This window comes from Pituophis catenifer, unplaced genomic scaffold, assembly GCF_029215685.1.
Source record: "Pituophis catenifer annectens isolate HBS135680 unplaced genomic scaffold, rPitCat1.0.hap2 SCAF_2, whole genome shotgun sequence".
Classification (NCBI taxonomy): Eukaryota; Metazoa; Chordata; class Lepidosauria; order Squamata; family Colubridae; genus Pituophis; species Pituophis catenifer.
Window position 1 is genome coordinate 75437955 of NW_027256882.1, and position 18471 is coordinate 75456425.

Sequence of the window (18471 nt, forward strand, 5' to 3'; positions counted from 1 at the left end):
GGTGGGGGGTTAGTACAGAGAAAAATCTATGTCAATAGATTAATAGATTCTATTTATCTTATAGAAAAGATAAGTATAAAAACAAATCATATTTACCTAGAAGCATTCTTAGTATCTTTACAACTTCTAGCAATTCAATTCTATTTAATCCACCAACAGTCACAATTTGTGAGCCAGGCAACCATATAAATCAAATAAGTAAATAAATAAATCTGTGTTTGTCACTGCAGGTGAAATTTGGATTATTTATAGTTGTAAAACATGAATATATATATAATTAAACATACTGGATTTTTAAAAGAAACAGGTAGTGAAGGTTGTCACTACTGTATAATAGATATTATCTGCAAGAATTCTGGAATAAGGAATTTGAGTAATCTACATTTGCAAATCAATGGCAATGGATCTCAAAAAAATTAAGTATATATCTGTTATGATAATAAAATTAATAAAATCAAATATACTTTTTAAGTTTTATTGAACTCCTCAGAAAATCTATACTTTTACTGCTCTAAAAGTATAAAATGGATGGCGGGATGTATATTTCTGTGATAAAAACTTGTTCTATCAATGCTCCATTGTTGTTTAATATCTATCAGATTCACAACATGGTGACCCAAAGGTCATTATAATTTAATTATATGATTGTACTTTTGAAATTACCAAATAAATCATAACTCATCACTATATGGAGAACTGTGGATTTCTCAAGCATAGGAACAGTAAAGAACATAATTCTTCAATGTCAGAACCTGGACAAAGGATATGTATTTACTAATTGTTTATAAGCTGACTTATATTTATTGACTTTTTATTATTTATTTATATTACATATTGACTTGTATATAAATTATTGATTTAATGGAAGGACTGTATTTATGTGGTAAAGTTTAATGATATAATGACTAGGATAAATTTTGTATACTGATGGAGTGTAATCAATTATTTTTGTATGTGATTTTTCTTTTAAATTCTTGATATGGGTTGGGGGATTATATCAGAGCAAAAATAAAAAAGACAAACAAACATCTTTAGCAGTTATATAAAATAAAGAAATTCAGCAGATTAACTTGCTGCACAAACTGAACTCTTAAATTCTCTACTTTGAACGTGCAGTGTTCTTGTTACCTGGATTTTAAGATTCTTCAGTTCCATTGTTTGAAGTATAGTGATTTATACTTTTATATTTTCAATCCTATTTCATATTGCCTTTACAGTTATCATAAACATAATATATTCCTCTGATAAAATATGCACTTTGAAAACACTATTCATAAAATACAAAGATGCATAAAAATATGCGTAGCTTGGTGCTCTAGAGACCAAATTTTAAAACTATAAAATTTTAAATATAATTTAAAACAGCGGTTCCCAACCATTTTTGTTCCAGGGACTCATTTTGTGGGATACAATTTTTCCATGAACTGGGGGTAGGTGGGGGAGGAGCACACAACCTAGATCCCTCATAAGCGCAGTTTACAATAGGGCTCATGTTCCTATGAGAATCTGATGCCTGATGATATGAGGTGGAGCTGAGGCAGTAATGCTAGCACTAGGGCTGCAAATACAGATGAAACTTTGCTCTCTTGCCCACCGCTCACCTCCAACCCGGTGTGGCCTGGTTTCTAACAGGCCATGGACTGGTACTATCATTGCATCTCTTTGCCAAAACTATGCAAGGTCTTAGAGTTACCAAGGCTGTTGATAGCAGTGGCCTCCATACAAATCTTTAAACTATACAGAGAGTCCTTAACTTATGACCACAATTGTCCTGTCCCAGGCACACACACACCAATGAGTTTTAACATTTGTCATTTCTCAGGTTCCACTTTCAAGAAGCTTGCCAACAAATGGCTCTCTACACAGTCCCAATAAATCAGAGCCCACAAAATCCAGGCATGAAATCATCTGACAAGGCACAAAGTCCAAAGTCCAGGCACAAAACTGGCAGAAATAGCCAATACACCAGAAAATAGGCTCAAAGTACAGAAGGATCTTGGCAGACTTGAACGCTGCGCCCTATCTAAAACAATGAAAATAAATGATGAGAAAAGTAAGGTTCTACATTTAGGGAAGAAAAACCAAATGCACAGATATAGAATAGGTGAAACTTGGCTCAATAGTAGTAACTGTAAGAGGAATCTTGGACCCTTAGTGGACAATCACTTAAATATGAGCTAGAAGTGCTGCAGCTTCCAAAAAAGCCAACACAGTCCTAGGCTGCATTAACAGAAGTATAGAATCAAGGTTACACAAAATGGTAATACCGCTTTATAATGCCTTGATAAGACCACAGTTGGAATATTGCATCCAGTTTTGGTTGCCACAATATAAAAAAAGATGTTGAGACTCTAGAACCGTGATGGCGAATCTATGGCATGTGTGCCAGAGGTGGCACGCAGCGCCCTCTCTGATGGCACATGAGCCGTCGCCCCAGTTCAGCTTCGATGTACATGCGTGCGCACCTCCCACCGGCCAGTTGGTCTTTGGGTTTCTGCTGTGCCTTTGCAGGGGGTGGGGCTGTGTAGGAGCATGTGCGCATGTGCAGGGGGTAAGACTTGAATTCTAAAGTCCCAGAGCTCTTTAGCATCTTCACTTTCTATTACTTTGTCTATATTGTGGACTATTCTTGCTTGCAGACAAATGGTATTTCTTACAGATAGTCCAATACATCATTGTTGCTACTTTGTCAGGCCATTCTTTATAGTAAGCCCGTGCAATCTTCTTCAAAAACAGCTAACTAGGCGGTGCACTGTTTCTTCAGCTTCTTTGCAGAGGTGGCATTTGTACCTGTTGTTGTCTTCTTAGTTCTGATTCTGTATGCATTTGCTCTTAAGATTTGATCTTGTGCAACCATAACTACCCCCCTGTCTATTCAAATTTCCTGCTCTTAGCCATTGCCAGGCCTTCTTATCTATTTTGCCTGCTGTTTCTTTTATGTACTGGCCATGTGATACTTGTTATGTCTATTTGCTATTCTTCATTTGCTCTTTCTTGTAGACCAGTACAGTAAGCTCTCACTGTCCTTCAGAAATTCTTCAGTGTCTTTCAGATATTCAATGCCGTTTTTATTTTTTCAGCCGCCGGTATACTTGCAACATTCCACAGCCACCTATTTTCCACAGTAAGTGGAGTCTGTCAATATTGTGCATGGATGAAGGGCATGATTCATTCTCAATTTTCTGATTGTTTTATCCAGTGCTTTTAGTTCTGCTTCAGTCCACTATTTCAGCGGTGTATGTAATGACCAGAATTTTACAGGTGTTTGTTGGGTTATGGTATTTCCACCAGTTTGTACTTTAAGATCTTTACTCTCATGATGTAATCACTTCAAACCTTCTTCTTCACTTTAGTGTGCTTGATGATGATGATGATGATGATTCTCTTTTATTCATTAAAAATGAAACGCAGTCAACTGGACATTTAAAAATGTGTCACAAATACCATTGACTGGTGCTAATGATTGATACGGGTTGCTGCCAGCATCCTAGGTATCAACCAAGTACCTTCTTAAAATATATGATGTTCCAAGTAGCGCAGTTTTTTGCAGTTCCGCTGGTGTTTTGTGAAATTCTTGGACATGGTACCAAGTGCTCCGATGACAATGGGTATCACTGTGACATATTATTATTATTATTATTATTATTATTATTATTATTATTATTATTATTATTATTATTGTTTGTCACACAGTCAGCCATATTATTATCCATACATCTCAGGCAGAGATGCTTATATTTAAATCTTTAAGGACTTCACCTACAGGACTAGATTTAGAATGCCAATTTGTTTCCTAAAATATAACCAGCATGAATATATGAACAAGCAAAACTTGTGATATCCTTTACATACAGTATATTTACTGGTAAGTAAGATTCTTCTGTTAGAAACCACATCTAATTCAGCATTAAACTGTTTATGAATTTTTCCTTTGGTTTTCTCAATTTTTTTTATTGCTGTGGTAAGCCACTTAGAGTTAAGATGGGTAGCAAAATAAGTTTTTAAAATAAATGAATGAATAAATAAATATCCATCTTAACTGAACACAAAAAATATGGACCTTAAACTTTAATATGATTACAGCATTTATATGCTTTATAAGCAGGCTTTTAAATTGCTTATAACACCTTCAGTCATTTTATCCATATTATTTTAACTTAAGGGTAGAGTATACCCAATATTATGTATGGATTATTTTTTTTCATGGGGCCTTTGACTAATTTTTCCTCAAGGTTGTTCTCTATGAATGTGAAACTGTCTAAAATTTAGGGGTTATTTAAAATAGGACATGGACTGTTATTTTGTAATCTTTTAGAACAAGAAATACTACATTTCAGCTTGTGCACATGTAAATATCAAAATCAATATTAGAATAGAGCTGGAAGCAACCTTCAAAGTCTTCTAGTCCAACCCTTGCTCAAGCAGGAGACTCTATATTCACCATGTCACGTTTCCATCGTGTGACGTTTCATAACATTTTCCCCATTCGCGGACCTGGGATGGGCGTGGCCTGCACGTGACGCATCCAGCCCATGGGCCACCAGTTTGACACCCCTGTTCTATACCATTTCAGAAAAGTGGTGTCCAGTTTCTTCTTAAAAATCTCCAGTGATGAAGCACCCACAACTTCTGAAAGCAAGTTTTTCAAATTGTTTATTTCTACATTCACAAACTGGTTCTGAAAATTGTTATGAATATTTTTCTTATATTCATTTGCATCAATAATCTAAATCTGCAATCAATCCAAAACCAATGTTTCTGGAAGAGAAAACTGGGTTCAGGAAAGAAAAAAAATGACAAGTGTTTTAGATTGCACAAATAGGCAAAACTAACTGAAGGAAATATAGAGAGAAGGAGACCTTTGACAGTTTTGCTTTCTGAGTTTGTAATAATAATCCTAATTTATAAACTGACGACCTCTCCTAGTGGCTTCATGTAGATGTCCAATAACATAGGGGAAAATACAAAACTCTGTTGGGACTCCACATTAGAACTGCCATGGATTCGAGCAATTTTCAATTAACATCAACAGGCCTGGCTACTCAAGCAGAACTACCATATAAAGGTGACCTCCAACTCCCAACATTTGTACTGTCCTGTTCTGAGATACAGCCTGGACAATGGTATCAAAAGCTGATGAGAAATCTAACAAGCCAAACCAGGTAGCCCCTGCCTCCATCTAACTCAAATACTCCACTAGGATGCCCAATGCTGTTTCTGCCTCATAAACACAAAAATATCCAAATAATGAAATTCCATTAGAATCCTCTCAATGGTAGATGATTCTTCACAGCTTTTCAATCTTATCTGAAAAGCCTAGAGGCTGGGCAAAAGTTGCTAATCAGGGGTCATTCCAAGGATGGCTTCTTCCAATGAGGGTGCTATGCTGCTTCCTTTCTTTATTCACTCCCTCTCCCTTAAGGAAGTGCTGATTATCTCCCAATGGCAGCCTTTTACAGTCTGCCTAGCCATCTGAAGGAGCAGGAGAGACATGGGGAAAATCTATAAGTGACTGAGTACAAATTAAGAAAACATTTTCTGCTTTCTGTGGTTCAAAAGAATCCCAGATTACATGACAAGTAGCCATTTCAAATATCAGCATGGGTTCTGCCCAGCTGGCATCCAGAGCTGAAATAAGCAACTTTATCATTTATCATTAACTTTATCATACCTCGTTGCAGTGGTGGGATTCAGCCGGTTTGCACCACTTCGGGAGAACCGGTTGTTAACTTTCTGAGCAGTTTGGCGAACTGGTTGTTGAAAGAAATCATTAGGGAAGAGAACCGGTTGTTAAATTACTTGAATCCCACCACTGCCTCGTTCCCTTATTCTTTTGTCTATTAAAGGGCATCCCATCTACTAAGCACTATAACTCAAAGTTATTAGAAGTACTGATTACTCCTTTTTTTTTTGTTTGTATGTTTTGAAGAATGAGAGAGCATCATTGAAAGTATGGCAGAGTAATCAAATATGCAGATAAAATAAATAGGTATTTGCTCTCAAACAGTTCCTTTAATAGATCAGCCTAATGCTTTTTAACTTCTATCCTAAGCCCCATTAGCTCAACAGCACACAAGATGATAGCCTAAGTGCTGTATCTCAAACATTAGGCATTTAATGCCTTTGAACATCTCTCATGCTATTTAGAGCAATTTCTAATCATGTGGAAAAAAGACATTTGTAATGCAAATAAGCACTGTGCTCAGCTGGGTTTTACAAGCACATCACACAGGAACTTGAAATAGGCATCCTCTTTGGGATGCATACCTAGGCAATTGTCTTTCACTTATTCTAAACTCTCCCAATATGGTACCCTTCAGATGTATAGTACTACAACTGTCACCATCCCTAGACAGTATAGCCAATGATTGCATTGCCTGTCAATATTATGGGCTTAAACCAAGCTGCACATCTGGAGAGCACCAAATTGGGAAACTACACACATCTAAGAAGAAGCATTTAGTTTTGGACTGAAAAGTATTTAAGACAATTATATATGACAGAAGTAGTAGTGGAAAAACCTCTAGCCCAGCCAATGGTGCTTTGTAGGTATCCCAGGAGTTTAAGTTATGGTAGAAACTCAAAAGAAGGTAGCAATGGGAAAACACTTCCATACTAGAGTCCAAATCCCTCCATGATGGTGTCTACATACAGTAGTTACTAGGAGTTGAGGTCAAGGAAGCTGTTGTGATTCCGACCCCCGAGCCCATCTTATCGGAGGGAGAAGGCTCCGAAAGTGAAGGAGAAGAGTTGGCCAGGCCTCCGTCTCCAGGACCCTCCTCTCTGGCAATGCCTCAGGTGTCTCCCGAAGAAGAAGAGATTGGCCAGGAGCCAGGTATCGCTGAGCAGTCACAGTCAGACAGTGACAGAGATATGTCTTGGCTGGATCCACACCAGCATCGGAGAGACAAGCGCACACAGCAGAAAAGGAGGCCTGCCAGAGATTAAGCTGAGTCACTGGACCACACCCCACAGGGGATAAAAGGGGGTGTGGTGGCCATTCAGGCTCTGTGACGGACAAAACTAAACAACTAGCGAGTCACATTGTATCTCTGAAACTACGTTATCTGCCTGCCTTGGATTTAATACGGACTGGACTTGACAATTCTGTGGCTTTGTGTATTTGTTTTGGTTTATCTGACAGAGGAGGAGCACCTCCCTCTGTGAGTAAAGTTCTTGGCAAGCAGCTACTGGGTTGCTGCCAATCCTGTTATCGAAGGAATTTATTGTCTGCAAGTTTTATTTAACCCCTGGCTGACTGTGTGCGTGAGTGAGACGGGGACAGAACAGAAGCTTTGCTTTTTTATGGGTTCGTCATGTTATGTTTTCTTCCAGAGAACTGACTGCTATCTTCATTAAAGTTACTTTTTGAGAAAAAGAGTATATCAATTAAAACACTGGATTGTGAAAGTGTTACAAGTAAGATGAAATATAAACCACAGACCAGAGGGTTGAATATTGGCATTTACAAGAGATATATGTATCATAACTCTATAGATTCCCAAGGTATGCAGCCTATTATAGACTACTTTTTTGTGTTTAGTGTTATAAATGACAGGTGACAGTAGTTAAAGAATTATAAATTTCTCTTTACCCTGTGTTCTCAATTGCTCATCCTTCTTAGCAATAAAGGTGGCATAAGTATAGGTCAGTGATGGCGAACCTTTTAGGCACCAAGTGCCCAAAGTGCGCATGCGTGCCCAAACTGCAAGGCGCAGACACAGGCACGTACACGCCTGGCGCATGTGCTGCAGAGACCCGAAGACCAGCTGGACGGTGGGAGGCATGCGTGCCAGTGCCCCCGGTTTGGACTGGTTCACAAGAATTGGTAGTAAAACCGGCTGGAGGCTCCGCCCACTGCCCCGGATGTCATCATCAGCGATCTGTGTATGCGCGATCCCATTGTGAACCGGTAGTAAAGGTAAGTAGAACCCATCCCTGGTGCGCGCATGTGTGGCAGAGACCCAAAACAGAGCTGGGGCAACAGCGTGCATGCCCACAGAAAGGGCTCTGCATGCCACCTCTGGCATGCATGCCATAGGTTCGCCACCACTGGTATAGGTCAAGTTATAATGGCAATTGGGACCAAAATTTCCATCATTAAATGGTACAGTTTAAAAGTGTGATGTCATATAATTACTTAAGTGGGGGGGAGGGGAGAGAGAGACTTATCCAAACAATTTGCAATCTTAGTTTCCAGCTTCCCCATTGACTTTGCTTGTGGAAAGATGGCAGGGAAGGTTGCAAATGGAGTTCATGGCCACGGGAGCACTGCAACAGCCAGAACTTCAAGGATCGGTTGTAAATCCCTCCATTCAGCACCACTATAACTTTGAGTGGTCACTGAAAGGAATGGATGTAACCTGAGGACCACCTAATATAGCACCATTCTTTCTCTAGGCCTTTCCTTTAAGGAATGGAATAACTACAGGTAGTCCTCAACTTAACAACATAAATTTTGGGCTCAATTGTGGTTGTAAGTGAGACATTTGTTAAGTGAGTTTTGCCTCATTTTACGACCTTTTTTGCCACAGTTGTTAAGTGAATCACTGCAGTTGATAAGTTAGGAACCTGGTGGTTAAGTGAATCTGGCTTCCTCATTGTTTGTCAGAAGGTCGCAAAAGAGGATCAGATGTCCTTGGGACACAGCAACGGTCATAAGTATGAAACACTTTAAATTTGATCACATAATCATGGGGATGCTGCAAAAGGTCTTAACTGTGAAAAATGGTCATAAGTCATTTTTTTCATTGCCGTTGTAACTTTGAATGGTCACTAAATGAACTGTTGTAAGTCGAGGACTAGCTGTAGCCTTATATTTTCCTCATCCCCTACTAAAGGTTCAAGCAGCTTGGTAACAATTCCTTATTACCAACATCTCAGGCTGTCATTCCTTATCAGTTTATAGGTGGGTAGAAAAAAAATTACTTGTTCTTGGCTTGCTCAAACTGGTCTATGACTTTGGAAAGCTATTAGGCTCTGCTACTTCTTTGCCAGCTGTATTAGCTTCAGACTCTTGTTACACACTCCACCAAACTCTTAATGTTCAGTTTTTCCTCCTCCATGCACGACTGCTTTCTCCTTCAGTTCTCCGAGTCATCTTACTTTCTCTCTTCCACCAACACCCATGCCCCTGTGCCTTCAGCATTTCTCTTTTTATCTCTCTGAAGCACAGGTTTAGTTCTTCACCCTTTCTTGTTAAGAGTTTTTTCCTTCTGCATGTAGTTCTGCAGTATATTTAATTTTAGCAGCAGCATTATATTTCCAAACGCATGAATAAAAACCTTAGAATCAATATCTCAATGGAAAAGTGGCAATCCAAAGAAAGTTGAAGATTGTATGCAAGGATAATACCCATACGGTATACATTACGCCCTTTCAAATGCCTTCCTTATGAAAACTGGATCTGTTCTTTTTTCCCTTTAGAATCATTACAGTTTTGTAACACAGAGTTGTTTAGAACAGATAATCAGGTCCCAGTGATTGCCTTCCGCCTTGAAAGAGGCGGTGGTGAGGCCCCTCCTCAAGAAGCCCTCCCTGGATCCGGCTGTTTTGGCTAACTACCGTTCAGTCTCCAACCTTCGCTTTGTGGCGAAGGTTGTTGAGAGTGTGGTGGTGCGACAGCTTCCGCGGTACCTGGATGAAGCTGTCTATCTAGATCCGCTCCAGTCCAGCTTCAGGCCTGGGCACAGCACGGAAATGGCATTGGTCATATTGGTGGATGATCTCTGGAGGGTTCGGGATAGGGGTTGTTTCTCTATCCTAGTCCTGTTAGATCTCTCAGCGGCTTTTGATACCATCGATCATGGTATCATGCTGCGCCGGTTGGAGGGGTTGGGGGTGGGGGGCACCGTTTTACAGTGATTCTCCTCCTATCTCTCTGACCGGTCGCAGTTGGTGTTGGCAGGAGGGCAGAGGTCGACCCCGAGGCACCTTGTCTGTGGGGTGCCGCAGGGGTTGGTCCTCTCACCCCTCCTGTTCAACATTTATGTGAAGCTGCTGGGTGAGATCATCCGTGGTTTTGGGGTGCGATGCCATCTGTACGCTGATGACACTCAGCTGTAAAACTCCACCCTAGGCCATCCCAATGTTGCCCTTGAAGTGATGTCCCGGTGCCTGGAGGCCGTGCGGGTCTGGATGGGGAGAAATAGGCTCCGACTCAACCCTTCCAAGACCGAGTGGCTGTGGCTTCCGGTGTCCCGATATAGCCAGCTGGTGTCATTGCTGGCTATTGGGGGCGAGTTACTGGCCCCCACGGAGAGGGCTTGCAACTTGGGCGTCCTCCTGGATGCACGGCTGTCTTTAGAAGAGCATATGATGGCCGTGGCCAGGGGGGCTTTTATTCAGGTTCGCCTGATTCACCACTTGCGTCCATTTCTGGATCGGGACTCCTTGTGCCTGAGTGACCATGCTACTGTACTATTGTAATGCTCTCTACATGGGGCTCCCCTTGAGGAGCATCCGGAGGCTCCAACCGGTGCAGAATGCAGCTGCATGGGGGATTATGGGAGCGATGGGGCGCTCCCATGTGACATCTCTCCTGCGCGAGTTGCATTGGCTCCCAGTGGTCTTCTGGGTATGCTTCAAGGTGTTGGTTACCACCTTTAAAGCGCTCCATGGCTTAGAGCCTGGGTACTTACAGGACCGCCTTCTGCCACCGATAGCCTCCCACCAGCCAGTACGCTCCCACAGAGAGGGACTCCTCAGGGTGCCGTTGGCCTGGCAATGTCGGCTGGTGACCCCCAGGGGGAGGGCCTTCTCTGTGGCAGCACCTGTCCTTTGGAACAACCTGCCCCCGGAGATATGTAGGATCCCAGATCTCCGTTCTTTTCGCCGTGCCTTTAAAAAATTTTTATTTCATCAAGCTGGGCTGGCTTGACCCCCCCCCCTTAGACATTTTTAATTATTAATTGATTTTAATTGGGTGTTTTAAATTTTATATTGGACCAAAACTGATGGTGTTCTCTAAGATTGGCTGTTTTCTTACAGATATTTCATTACCCAACTAGATAACATTATCAGTGTTACCATGTTTCCCCAAAAATAAGACCCTGTCTTATTTCACATGACATGACATGATTAATTTAATCTTAAATTTTGTATGTGATGTTTTAATTCTTGGCTGTTCACCGCCCTGAGTCCAGTAGGAGAAGGGCGGTATAAAAATCTAAATCAATCAATCAATCAATCAATCAATCAATCAATCAATCAATAATGTACTTTTCCCTAACCTGGTATTCCCCAGTTAAACAGAGACCTCCATTCTTCATAAACTTGTAGGGGCTTTTTTCTTTCTGTTTAATTGTGCCTGATTCTCAGAGACTGCCTGGAAAAGTCCTTACAGTTTTCTTGGCAAACATTTTCAGAAGTGATTTGCCATTGCCTCATTCCTAGGGCTGGAAGAAAGTGACTGGCCCAAGCCCACTCTAGCTCAAGGGACTAAAATTCAGTCTGCCAGTTTCTAACCAGATGCTTTATCCACTCTACCAAACTGGTTCTCTATAACCTTGGTTAGCATGGCATAATTAATAGTTTACTGAATGAACTCTCTTGTATGCTTTTCTACAATATTTTAATCTTGCTTTTATCTTTAGAATTTAAATGAGTTGTTTAAAGGATTTTTATTCATTTGAACTGTTTTTACTATGTATGATACCCAAACTGAGATAGTTTTATGACTCAAAATCAATACAGCAGTCTTAGAGTATCCTTTTAAACAGTTTTTACACTTTACATAAGTAGGAGAGCAAAAAGAGATGAGCCTCTCTTCCTGACTTCCGGAAACACTGAACGACAGAGATTACAAAGGTTATAAATTGGTGGGTAATTGTCACTGGGGGAACTTCTAGATACATAACTCTTTCTTACACTCTGGTGATTTGTTGCATGGAGGATTAATGGACTCAAAAACAGAACAGCTAAAATAATGCAGATTGCTTTCCAGTGTTGTAAAAAATTTTGTGAAGTTTTTCATTTTTAATCAAGTACTGTTTAAATGATGCAGTGGCTTAGTGGTTAAGACACTGGAAAGCTGGCAGCCCAGATTCGAGACCCGAGCGTCACACAATGGAGTGAGTCCCCGTCCATGCCTCAGCTCCTAGAAGTTCAAAAGCATAGAAATGCAAGTAGATAAATAGTTACCACTATGGTGGGAAGGTAGCAGCTCTCTATGACATCATGCTGGCCTCATGAGCATAGCAATGTCTTTGGACAGCGCTGGCTCAAAGGCCTTGAAATGGAGATGAGCACTGTCTCCTACAGTCGGCAATGACTAGCGAAATAAAATCTGCAGGGACTTCTTTACTTTTCCTTTATTGTTTGGGTGGCGGCACAATGGCTCAGCAATTAATATGCTGTGCTTGTTGGAAAAGGCTGACAACTCCAGTTCGAGACAGGAGCATTGTGTGATGGGGTGAGCTCCCATCATCACCCGAGCTCTTGCCAACCTAGCAACCTAGTTTGAAAGCATGCAAATGTGAGTAGATAACTAGGTATTATTTTGGTGGAAAAGTAACAGCACTCCGTTACATCATGCTGACCATGTGACCATGGAAATAACTTTGGACAGCGCTGGAGATGAGTGCTGCCGCCCTATAGTTGACAATGACTAGCAGAGTAAAATCCTCAAGGACTACTTTATTTTACTGTTTGGGATTCTAAGAAACATGAGGAGATAGGCAATGAAAATTGGTCAGGCTTTTAAGAAGGGAGAAGAGAATTTGACATTTGTTTTCCTTTCTAATTTAGAGTCTATTCTTGATAACTACCAAATATTGCCGTTCAGTACTAGACAGTAATTGGAAAAAAGGTTTTGTTTCAAAGTTTTATCCTAGGGGAAAAAAATCACTTCTACATTTCCTCGCTTACAGTATGTGGCTTTAAAGGTATCTGAGAAATCCATGACAAATGTTAAACCCACAATAAAAAAAAAATGACCCCAAAGTTCAAGATTAATATTAAAGTGGGCATAACTGGGTTATACAAAACATAGTCTCTGAATCTTTGATTAAGTCCCATCAAAGGTTTCAAGACCTTCAAAACATTAAAATAGTATTGATGAATTTGATACTAAAATTGATTCATCCAAATATTTTATTTCAAGTTTATTGGACTCTCCAAAGAATTGTATTAACAAGGACATCAGTTTTTCTTTGCTGGAAATATATATATTAAAAAATGAGGGTTTCTTGACCCATATGATTTGAGCTTGTGAACTACCGGCAGTGTTTTGAACAGTATGTCAATGTACATAAGGAGATTTGTGGGGATGTTAAAGATGTTAACACGATGCTGAATTATCTGCCAAAATTCTGGAAGCTGACTGTCTTTGAGGAATTATGATTGCATTGGAGGTGGGAGGTAGCAAAAATTATATTGAGAAACTGGAAAAGTGTTACTATTCCAGATGTTAAATTCTGGCTTCTGAAAACGTGTTATAAATCCATCTAGAAAATACAATATTGAAAATCAAAATTATCAAATAACGAAGGAATATGGTATAAATTTCATGATATTTTACAATAATGCAGTGGCATTTTAAATAATCCCATCTTTTTCTGCATGATAATAATATAAAGTATCTTTTGCAAACCAACGACATCTATATGTTTATCATATTTTTAGATGTTTAGTATTGCAATGTGCTAAGCTTTATTAGAGTCTAAAATTTTTGAGGGTGATTTTTTTTCCTTTTATTTCTTGGCTTAGCTTGGTTTTCTTTTATTTCTGTTTATTGTATTTAGTTTTGCATGTCCCTTTTCTATTGGTTATATTCTGTATTCTAATACTCTATTTTTGTAATGTTATTTTAATAAAACTTAACAACATTTTAAAAAACAAAAAAGGATATTTTTGAAAGAAATGTTATGCCACTGTTGAGTACCTATTAGGCTAAATCCATTCAAACAGGGCCTGTGATAGGGTCTAGTCCAAAGGAATGATAGTATTGAAAAAGTTTCTTTCTGCCTTAATATGTGAGCACAATTTTATTAAACATCTATACTTCAGGCAAAGGTAAATAATATAATTGTAGTTTTTAATCTGCTAAAACTGTTTTTGGATTCTGAAAGCAAGCCCTTGCAAAATACCTTAGAGTTATACAAAGCGTCATGGCCACTGGCTCATTCTCAAAGTAACTGGTAACTAATATACATTCTTGATTTTATTACTGTCATATTATATTAGTCTGTACTGTACTTAGCTGAGAGTATTCTACTTTCACTCTGTGCAAAGCTTTCATAGCTGCAAACTATAAGATATATTTCCAGATGTATATATTTCTTAATTCTTGATCTCAACCAGGCAAATATTTTTTAAAACAACATTAACTTCATGCATGTGTTTTAACATGCAATGTTCCCCATTTAAAATTAGTGCTTTTTGAATTCTGATGGAGAAGTTTGTTGAGAATACCTTAGGCCACAAGAAGAACAAATAATTCAAAATTATATGAAGGAGAATTGACTGCTCACCATAACAAAGAATATTGACACCAAAGCTTAAAAATTTTGTACAGATAATGCAAAGTCAGCAGAAATTGAAGAAGACTCTGATATTTGGAAAAATCAAAGGCAACTGAAAAAGAGGACAACCAGAGTTACGGTAGCCATATATTATCACTATGACACAAGTATGAGATTGCAAGCAAAATGTTTATTGGCTCAGAAAAAGAAGTTGGAAAGGATTGAACAGCATAGTTCTAGGCAAGAGAAACACCACAACTGAAAGTGGAGCAATATAGTCCAATATTATTATTCCACATTCTGGTATGTGTTGTTGCTGTTGGTGATTTCAAAAAGGAGGTCCAGGTGAGAGAACTACAGACTTGATTGTGGCAGCAATACCAAGGAAAGGGCAGACTATGAGCCTGATTGTCTTTTCACTCAAAAGAAGTTTAAGGTTTTCCCATTCAAGAGAGAAGACTATGGACTAGATTTTGATTGGAGAAACAATCCAAAGGCTATGCCCCTTTTCACAAGGGCAATTTCTGCAATTACTTTACTGTTCTTTGCCTCCATTTCCTCCAACCAATTGACAAAGAATTCAGCTCTGGATTGTTATTACCATGGTCTCTTCCATCCCACCTGGCCACTTTCTGACCATAGTTTTCCATCTCAAATATGCACACACCTTAGGAAAGAATATATTCACTCAAAGGCAGGTTTATTCCAAATCCAAGCACCTGCATTCACTTTCACCCCAAAATCTCATATGGATGCTCCCCTGAATCACGAACCACTGCCTTATTTTTGCATCTGGATTGTTTTGTGGCATTTACTTTACCTTAAAAAAAAAGCCAGTTATTCACTATGGACACACAGGAGAACTGATTGCCATCTTATTTTTAAAAAGTACCTACATTTGCTTAATTGCTTATTATGCCATCCTTCACTGGGTAAGGTTAAGGAAAGGTAAGATCAGCGTACAAGTGTTTTTATCTTCTTCTGCATAAAATTGAAATTTAAGTCCCCACCCCACCCCATGTAATAAAGAAAAGTATGACCTTTTCAAGCTGTCAAAAGGAAGTAGATGTTATCTCCGGCATGGCATCACTGGAATAAAACTGGAAGCAAAAAAAACCTCAGAGCCTTTCCCTCACTCCTTCTGCTGCTTGATCTGCATCTGACTAAGCCAGGGGGGTTCAGCTGACTCCACTCCTAATCTTATTTTGGAAATGTATGTAAAGAAAATGTTGCTTCGGTTATTCCCAATTACATATTCAATACCGTGCACATATATTAGCAAAATGCAAACATGTACTTTTTCCTAGTGCAGCTTATCTTGGTAATTAGATGCCTAATGAGTTTTGAACAGAGTTATATAATAAGCGTTCTCATATTATGAAGCAGACATTGTTGTATACAGCAGACTATCTTTGTAGTCTGCAGACTCAATTTTCTGGAGGGTATATAGCAGCAGAGTTATAAAAAGATTGTCAGGGGAAAAAAACAAACTTTGATTTACTTAGTACATTCATTGTTTAAATTAAAATAACCAACCCCAATACCTCTGATGATTTCAGAAAATGTTTTGACTCAAGGCAGAAAGAAGTGACTTGGAGAGTCTCTCTTTTCAAGTAGATTTGGGAAGATTTGCCTGCAGAATATTGAGGAGCCTTATGAAATTAGACCAAGCGTCTATCTTGTTCAGCCTTCCTTAACATAGTGAATTCAAGGCAATGTGAACTTTAACTCTCATAACTTGGGTATCCTGGTTAGGCATATAAAATTTGAAAGATAACACATGTGAGAGAAGGAAAGGAAGGCTGAATAAGTCCAACATCTTGTTTCCAGTGATGGTCAGCTAGACACCTCTTGGAAGCTGATCAAAAAAGAAAAGTTGTGCATTTATACTTTATATCTGAACACTTGTAGTCATGGCCCTGCTGATTGCTTCATCCTTGGGGAGCAGGGCGGCGGGGAGGTGGGGAGGGGGGCAGGGTGGAGGGAGCCTAAGCACCATTTTAAGCTATTTAAATAATCTACCCTCCTCCCACATGTCAGAATGGGACGTCTTCAAAAGAGTCAGATGAAGAGGTTTGCAGTAGGAAAGATGGTCCCTTAAGAGAGTCAGGCTGTAAGTCTTTGGGTCTTTAAAAAAAATAGAACAAATACCTTGGGTCCAGAAAGCAACTGGCATTAATTTTCCTTCCTCTAAAATGTTAGCAACATAGCTGCCTTACTTTGTACCAATATAGCCATGTAGAGTACATTCCAATAATCAAACAGGATGCAACAAAGGCTTGAATAACAGTTACTAAATCCAGCTGGCTCAGGAAGGGTTGCATTTGGTACACCAAGCATAATTGCACCAAAGCACTACTTGCCATAACTACTGCTTGTGAATTTAGTGACAGCTGAAGATCATGGACCAGTCCAGAAATGACACTTGCTCTTTCAGAATGAATGCAACCCACCCAAACCAATTTTCTAACGGCACGCCAAATTTAACTTCAGCTTGTTCTACCCCATTCGCTCTTCATCACACTGGGCAACCTTTGAGGGTATTAAATACTTATTTGGAAGTGAATGGTTAGAATTCGCAAGGATGTTGCAGGCATCAAGATCTATCAGTGCAATCATACTGGCTTCTTATATAATGAAACTGCAACTTTAGGCACATAACAATAGAAATGTTCTACATTTGTTTCATAACTGTTACTGTGATTACATTGGTCCAGACACTTTGTTTCTCTGAAGTATATTTAAAATACATTATTTGTATGTGAATCCGTACATAGGCACACCACACAACAAAGAATACTTTAAGAAAATGCCTCTGCAAGTATAAAGTGGTTAATTTCTCTTTTACAATCAGATTTGTATCCCAATCTACTGTAATTTTTTTTAAGAAAGGCATTCAATTCATTCAGGATACTTTGTCATTTAATCCAATACAACCTATAGAGATTGGGGGGGGGGTTGCTTTCTGTTTTTAGGAACTACTAGGTCTAGCATAAAAAGCACCATTCAGATTTAAAGAAAAAGATTAGCTTCTCTGTTTCATTCCAGAAAATATTCTCTGTTCAAATATGTATTTGCGGGACACTAAATTTCCTTTACAAACACATTATCATTTTTTTTTTCTCACGACTGAGCAGATTGAACTGTAAAACTAACTTCCTGTCAAGCATTCACCATTTTAAATTCGCTGCTCAGCTGGCAGATTGTTAAATTGTCAAAAGCTTCTTTAGGCGAAGTAGCTTCATTTATAGTATGTTCCCACACAGGGAGCCTCAACCCTTTTCAAAACCTTTTAAGCTTTTTATGTATGCTGCATGACTCACTTAAATCAAGGGACATCCATACCACACCTTTTCCCTTAGAATAGGAATTGATTTCCATTTAAAACTAATATAATCTCATCATAATTTATATTCTAGTCATAGAGTATGATATATATATAATTACAATCATTGCAGGAAAATAAAATTTAAGGTATAGAGTGAGAGTTGCGAGTTGCTAGTAATTCCTATAAAATAGAGAAATTACTAGCATAAAATTGTAAAACTTTATAACATTAAGATCTGACTAAAGGAATTGTACTCATACTGATGTTAAAACTATGATTATTCAATTTTTTTACCCAACCACTTTTTTTAAAAAAAATAATTTTAGTCAACTCATGGCAGCGAACATACCTAATGCTTCTAATTCCTATTTTCCCTCAAACAACCATATTGTGAGATGAGTTGGGCTAAGTAATTGTCCCAAGTCACCCGGCTGGCTTTCATGCCTAAGGGAGGCCTAGAACTTATAGTCTCCTGGTTTCTAGGTCACTACGTTCACCACTACACGACACTGGCTCTCCCCAAATATAAACTATATTTATATTTGTAAACTAAAAAGAATAAAATATTGCAATACAATGTAGATGGTAAAACAAGATAGCATAATGTAAAATAAATAAGATAGCAATAACACTTAGACTTATATACCGCTTCATAGTGCTTTACAGCCCTCTCTAAGCGGT

General features: G+C 38.9%; 1 protein-coding gene across 2 annotated transcripts in view; it reads right to left on the reverse strand.

The window, feature by feature from the left end:
• The window catches only part of CACNA1D (calcium voltage-gated channel subunit alpha1 D), a 225277-nt gene that overhangs the window by 176690 nt on the left and 30116 nt on the right, over positions 1-18471 (reverse strand). The window lies entirely within an intron of this gene.